The sequence below is a fragment of the Galendromus occidentalis genome, unplaced genomic scaffold, assembly GCF_000255335.2.
Source record: "Galendromus occidentalis unplaced genomic scaffold, Mocc_1.1 scf7180000077502, whole genome shotgun sequence".
In the NCBI taxonomy this organism is placed as follows: domain Eukaryota; kingdom Metazoa; phylum Arthropoda; class Arachnida; order Mesostigmata; family Phytoseiidae; genus Galendromus; species Galendromus occidentalis.
The window spans coordinates 69,270-76,693 of NW_003805490.1; the positions used below are offsets into that span (position 1 = coordinate 69,270).

General features: G+C 50.8%; 1 pseudogene; it reads left to right on the forward strand.

Moving 5' to 3' along the window:
• The first annotated feature begins 6,101 nt into the window (after window positions 1–6,101).
• On the forward strand, window positions 6,102–7,414 carry LOC100901886 (jerky protein homolog-like; annotated as a pseudogene).
• The last annotated feature ends 10 nt before the right edge of the window (window positions 7,415–7,424 follow it).

Here is a 7,424-nt window from a genome sequence, read left to right on the forward strand (position 1 = left end):
TCGTGACCATTGCTCGGTCTCCGCGGCTGCGAGCGATGATTGTCAAATACACCGGTCGAAACGCACCCAAGTCTCCGAACACCGTGAAAAGGATTACACTCAAGCAACAAAAGGGCGCTCGACGAGAAACGCGATCGGAGCTGCATGAATTCCAAAGCGAAGGTGGATCTTTCTCGATATCTTTCGATGAAGCGAGTGCTCCGAACTCATCGTATCGATACCTCAGTCCCAGCGTCCGGATAGAACCCCACGCGCTCGACGATGTGATTTCGTCTCGAGTAGCTTATCTTGGCCTCATCGAAGAAAGCGGCAACGTAATAGCCGACGCGATTGCCAGTGCCGTTCGCGATCGTCCTACTCGCTTCGGACTTGGATCTCCGGAAGTATTCTTTCGCTAGCACTGATGGTGCATCCGTGATGAAACTGGCGGTCCAAAAGCTCGGCTTTAATCACCAGCTTCGTTTAGTGCATGGTCTCCATATTGCCCTGGAAAAGACTCTTCATAACCGCTCACTGGCCAACTTCAGCATGGCAGCGTTCGATACGCAGGAGCAAAACATGAGTGAAGGAGACGACAACGACAGAGAGGTCAACGACACGGATGATCGGGACGAGGCGGACGGAGATCAGGATGAAAGCAGCGAGGATGATGAATCTGATGAAGAAGAAACGGATACGGAAGACGAGCCGATGGGAGGAGACAGCGACGGAGAGGATTTTCCTCGACTCTCCGTCACTGAATCTCTGTCAAAGTTGAGAAAATTTCCCAAAGAGGTCAAACGCAGCGTATTCACTTTTCGGGGATTCACAACACACGGAAGATACCGTATTCTCTCTAATAGTGGGGCACTCTCTTTTATTCGGGCACCTTTTCGGAAGGTGAAAATATAGAAGGGCACTCTCCAATATACAGGCACTCTCTGTTAGAGGGGCACCTTTTTGAGGAGGATAGAAAACGATTTCTTGAGTACTGCTCCTGATTGGAGAATGATCTGATGATTGCTCCTGATTTCTTGAGAGCTCCACGAACTCTCAATAAACAACGGAGGCGGCTCTCACCCGCTTCTCTTCCTCCTCTCCCGAGCGACACGGCGACGTCAGCCGCTATCGATCTCGAGGACACACACATGTCGTATCTACAGCCGAACGGACCGATCTCGGACCGAGCGTGGGTAGAACGGAAGAAGAGCGCCTCCGATTTCTGAACCAGAAATATCGTGTCCTCTTTCTGTGTCAAGACTCTCCCTTCGGACTCCGACCGCGGAGTTCGTAACATTGGTGTCAGAAGCATTAAGAAGAATCTGCGACCGCGCAGTCCACCCTTCGTCATCCACGTGTTCACCGATCGCGGTAGCACGCAACTTTCGTGATCGCACGAAAAATCACCGATCGCGGTGGAAGACCGATTGCCTCATCATCAGTGAGTCCTCAGGAGCGACCGCGCTCGGTCATCTTCCTCAGTGAATCCGTGTTTGTGCAAAATCCACTCCAGTCATCTCCCTCCGTGAATCCGAATCCAGAAATCCGTTTCGTCTAACCCTCGCGTTAGGCTCAGCATACAAAAATTAACTTAGACGGGAACGGCATACATCTCCCGATCGTCCAAAGGAAATTATGTCAATGAAACCGAAAGCGGCACCGATCATGAATTTCCCCGACGGCAGCTCTGCGCAAGCAAGCGCGTTGACTTCAGAAGACAGCCGTGTTTCGAAAGCCAGGGATAGCTCATTCCCAAGAGCTCCTTTTCCGATAGCACTCTGGAAAAATAAAGTGAGGTTTCTCCGCGCCCAGCTCACGCGATCAATCAATAAAATCGCAGAGTTCGCCTCAAACGAGGAAACCCAAGACCTCGAAGAGGCATGCGCCTTGGAAACAGATCTGAAGGTAGCTCGCGAGAACTATACGACAGCTTTCGAGACATTATCAGCAGCCCCAGAATTCTGCGAAAACACTCAGAAGCTGGAGGAGGAATTCGATAAGCACATGAAGTATGACGCGGAAAGTTTAGCGTCCATCCGTGCCAGTATCCGCCTACTTAGAAGAAACCTAGAATCTTCGAGCTGGCAGGAAACGGGAACCCCTCAGCCAACGCAAGTGGAGACCCCAAATCCGACCTCGGAAACCTTCTACTCGGAGTACCAGGAAAACTCACAACAACCGGAGAACAGCCAACCCCCTCCAGATCATCAGAATCCAATGTGGCCGGTGAAAAATCCGGAGAAGAAAGTGCCCAGGTACAACGGCGACCCGATCAAATTCCACGAATTCTGGAAGTTGTTCGTCTATTACGTCGACTCGAGCCAGATGGACGTCACAGAGAAAAGCCGTTTGATGAAAAACTCGCTCCATGGAAAGGCCCTGTCAGCAGTCTGCCACCTGGAAATCGGGGAGGAATCATACGATCTGATGAAGGACGCCATATCTGAAACTTTCGGGCATAGCAACGCCGCCAAGGAAGAGCTTTCGCAGAGACTGCATTCGCTATGCAATATGAAGGATCTCACGAAACCAAGAAAGTTTATCCATTTCGTTTCTCTTTTGGCTCCGAATCTACGTCAGCTAGTAGCCCGCGGGGACACCTTCGAGTCCCTCTCGACATCTTTCGCGCCTTTAGTTCTCTGTTGCAGTCCGTACGATCTTCGGGTTCAATTCAATTCTCTGTGGGACATGAGAACGTCAGAGGAGACCTCCCGCTTGGAGTCTCTATTACAGTTTTTAATCCGCAAGAAACGAATCTATGAAGAATCCGACCGCCAGGGCACCTTCCTGAACCGAGGAAGGGATTCTCAGGATCCGCAACCGAGATCCAGAAACGATAGACCCGACCCGAAGGAGGATTCGAATAGAAATTTCGGTCATAAACATAGAACTCAGTTTTCCTTCGGAGGGACCACTAATCAGGTGGACCACTCTTGCGTCTTCTGCGGTAAGGACCACGAGAGTTCAAAATGTTCGGTAAAAATGTCACCTGAGGATCGGAAGAAGCGATGCACAGACCAGAACGCCTGTTTGCGATGCTTGCGTAGAAACCACAGGGCGAAAACCTGTCGCGCTAGAGTAGATAATTGTTCGAAATGCGGCAGTCGCCACTCCAGCCTGATCTGCGGAGGCTCTGCCGCGGGACCTTCGGGCACCCAGTCCGGGGGATCTTCGGGATGCTCAAACTTCCAGGTCACGGCTGCTGCTTGTCTCCCTCAAAATTCATCTTCGGCACAGCCCCTCCAAACCGCCTATGTCTATGCGGTCAACGGTTCCAAAAGAATTATCTGTAGGGTGCTTCTTGATCCCGGAGCCATGCGTTCGTTAATTTCTGATCGAGTGGTAAAGGAACCCGGTATCGAGACCACAGGCTCGGAGATCATAAACATTCACGGAATCGCGGGGACAGTCACGGAGGTAAAAAAAAACGCCAGGTAGTGTCGAGGCCACTACCGCACTCATTGCGTGAAAACGTCACCTCCAACCTCTGCTCAGTATCTCAGTCTATTTAACTGATAAAAAGATTAGTTTCATTAAGGTATCGGACGAGCGGTCAAGTGGTAGGATTTCTGATTGGTGGTGGCAGCTAGCAGACGAATTCCGAAGAGATAAACAGACCTAGCCACCGCTGCTTTGGATATGCAGGATGACGCGCGATTTTCAGTCGGCTCCTTTCTTTCTCCAAGGTGGGGATGGCAGCTGCCGCCTTCATGAACCGCTCTACCACCGGAGCGTACGCTGAGGTTTTCCGCTGCTTGAAGCAGGAGGTGCCGGAACTCTCGGTCACGGTGTACATGGGTGACTTTGACGGAGCTATGCGAGCCGCAGTGGAGGCTGAGTTCCCTGGCGCGCGCATCTTAGGATGCTACTTCCACTTCGCTCGAAGTCTGGTGAAGCACGCCAGCTCGCCCGCTGTCGGCCTCGCTAGCGAAATCAGGCGCCCAGGTCCCGTTACCGCGAGCTTCCACGCCTTTCTCGTTCTCCCCTATCTCCTGTCGACGAAGTTTTCCTCGACTCGGATAGCAGCTCAGTACTCGGGTGGATACGGGATGAGCCGAGTCGTAGGAAACAATTCGTAGCCAACCGCATAAGGGAAATCCAGACGCTTTCAGATCCCAAATCGTGGAGCTACATCAGAACGCAGGAAAACCCAGCAGACTTGCTCACAAGAGCTTCTCCACTCGATACAGACAGGCTCAAAAACCTGTGGCAAAAGGGCCCCTCTTGGCTTCTCACTCTTGAGGAACCGGAGACCCACTCGCTAAATCAATCCACCGAAAACGTGTCTTCGGAAAGGAAATCCGAGACAATCGTCGCGGTGGCGTCAAACCACCTCGGCGGTGTCCCAGTGATCGGTAAACAATTCTCTTCCTGGGGAAAGTCGGTCCGTATCATGGCATACGTGCTCCGTTTCACATCAACAAATGAAACCTCTAGACCAAAAACTCACCAGATCGACGCCCCTGAATTCCGTTCCGCTGAAGATAAACTCATCCAAAACATCCAAAGGTCGGCTTTCGGAGCCGAATTCGATTCCCGTTGTGAGAACATCTCGAAATCGAGTAAACTCTTCCAACTGAAACCGTTCCTTTCGGAGGATGGTTTCATCCGTTGTAAATCCAGACTCGTGAACTCGTCCCAACTGACGTTCGACGAAAAATATCACTGATCGGCGTCGCAGATCATGTGTGGTAAAAACGGGATCCGGCCAAATCCTCAGGCGTCCTATCCAACTCCTTTACCGCCTCGAGGTCGACCGATCCTAAGTCACCATGCAACACAGTCTCGTCCTCCACCCAGAAAACTCGGGAATCTACTCACTATTTTAGTCCTCGCCGCTCCGGCTCATCTCGGTCATCAAATCCAGGACGATTTCCGAGAGAGGGGTCGTCCGCCGGTAATTTCGGAGCCGTCGGCTCAACCGGACCGCCCAACGTCGTTGGGAGTCGTCAAGCCGACTCCAGACGTATCGAGCTTGGGCCACTTGAGTCTCTTCGTCTTCGCGTCGAAAAACTTCACACCGCGCTCGCATGAGCACCAAAAGAAGCCCGGTGGGGCTCAGAAGGAGATGCTCACTCAGAGGCATAACGAACAACAAATTAAAACTGAATCGCCCACAGAGTGAACCTCCAGGAAGTTCAAACGTTCTCGAACGAGTTCTTCTTCCCTCTAACCCTCTCAAAAGGGACTTCCGGTCGATACAATCGCATGAAATTCGTTTTGAAGCGTTAACCATTCTCGGGTCCGCTAGCACATCGAGTCACGTTCGAGGGGTCGGTAATCAAATCGAGGTCGATGGAATGAAAGAGGAGACGGCGCGGCAGTAGAACGAATTCTAGAGTTTTATTCTGAGCCTTGAGAGTACGAAAGGATAAACTTTAATTTCCAGGGTTCCCCACCATTATTCGGTGCCGCTTCATGGTACAGTAGAACCTCGATTATATCAACTCGACCGAAAATTACCTCGATTATATCAACCCTCGATTATATCAACTTTTCCTGATTTACCTCGATTATATCAACCTCGACTATATACACTCCCCGCAAGACTCACCTCGATTATATCAACTCCTGCTTCCACCCTTATTTTCACTAGCTTTTTCCCGGAGACTACCTCGATTATATCAACTTCTACTCTTGAATTCGCAGCTCGTTCTCGAAGACTACCCCGAGAATATCAAACCTTCCGGGTTGCCGGAGTTCGAATACATATCCTCATTTCGAGATTTACTGATTGATCGTTTTGATCGTGGAATGACCGGCCCCTCCTCATTCTTCTCAGTCAGTGTTCCACGATTCTCTCCGGAATGGCTGCCTTCGGGAGACGAGTTGACATTCAATATCTTCAGTGTCTCTTCCAATTTTGTTTACCTACCGGTTCGACACTTGACACATTCGTGAGGAGAACGCGATTCCAAGCGCGAACGGCTCGAGCATCTTTCTAGATCTCTCCACACCGAGACTCCGCGCCTCCTCCGAGACGCGACGTGGATTTCCTTTTGTGAGACAGCTTTCTCCGGCCGCTTCTCCTCTGAGTACTAGCTCAGCCCGACTCAGAGCGTCTTCTTCTCACCAACTTCAGTGATCACTCCTCTATCTCGAACCTTCTCAGTACTTAGAAGATGTTCGGGAGAAAATCGAGAAAAGTGTTGACTCTCCCCGAGAAAGAAGAAATTCTCGCCGCTTTGGACAAAGGTGAATCGCAAGTCTCATTGGCCGCAAGATTCGGAGTGGATAAGAGCACAATCTGCAATATCAAGAAGAATGCCTCAAAAATCAGAGAATACCAGCAGAATCGAGGTGAGCAAGGTGGATCCGCAGTAGCGAAGGTGATGAAGGGAGCCGAGAACGATGTTCTGGACATGGCTCTTTACATGTGGTTCACCCAGAAGCGCTCCTTCGGATTCCCGCTTTCGGGCGCCATCGTCTGCAGTAAGGCTCTGGAGCTAGAACCAAAAGCTTGGAGGGAACGTTAGCTTCAAAGCAAGTCAAGGCTGGTTGGAAAAATTCAAGCACCGTCACGGAATCCGCGAATTGGAAGTACAGGGGGAAAGAATGTCCTCAGACTTCGCAGCTGCTGAGCGCTTCCTCGTCGAATTCAACACTTTTCTTCATTGCGAGGGTTTCGATCCAGACTTCGTGTATAACGCCGATGAGACAGGGCTTTACTACAAAGCCTTACCGAGTAGATCACTGGCAGCTCGGCATGAGCGATCAGCGCCGGGACACAAAAGCAGCAAGGAGAGAGTCACTGTGATGGTCTGTGCCAATACCACCGGCAATCATAGAATTCCCTTGCTCGTGATAGGGAAATCACAAAACCCGAGGTGTTTCAGGGGCAAAAGCATCCCAGTGAAATACCGAGGACAGAAGAAAGGATGGATGAACCGTGAAATTTTCACAGAGTGGTATGAGCATGTGTTCATCCCAGAAATTGAAGAACATCAGTCAAACATCGGTAAAGGAGGGAAAGTGTTGCTTCTCCTGGACAATGCACCATCACACCCTCAAATTGAGCTCCTGGATAGCAGGAATGGTGAATTCACCGTAGTATATCTGCCGCCGAATGTCACTGCCATCCTGCAGCCTATGGATCAAGGTGCAATCGAAGTTCTGAAGCGGTTGTATCGGAAGCAGCTCATGCTCAAACTGTTTAGTATCGAACAAGATCGAAACGCGTTGCTCAACTTCAGCAAGACGATTGATGTCTACCAATGTTGTTACATGCTCGCCGAAGCTTGGGCTTCCGTTGAGGTCTCCACGCTGCGGAATGTGTGGAACAAGCTAATGCCGCATCGCTTGGTGGAAACGCTCAATCCGATTCAAGATTTGCTGATGGGAACTCTCGAAGAGCACCTGCGTCAACTTCCAGGATTCGAAGACTGCGACTCGGCCGACGTGGAGGCGTGGTTAGCTTCTGACTGCGGAGAATCAGGTCAGCAGAT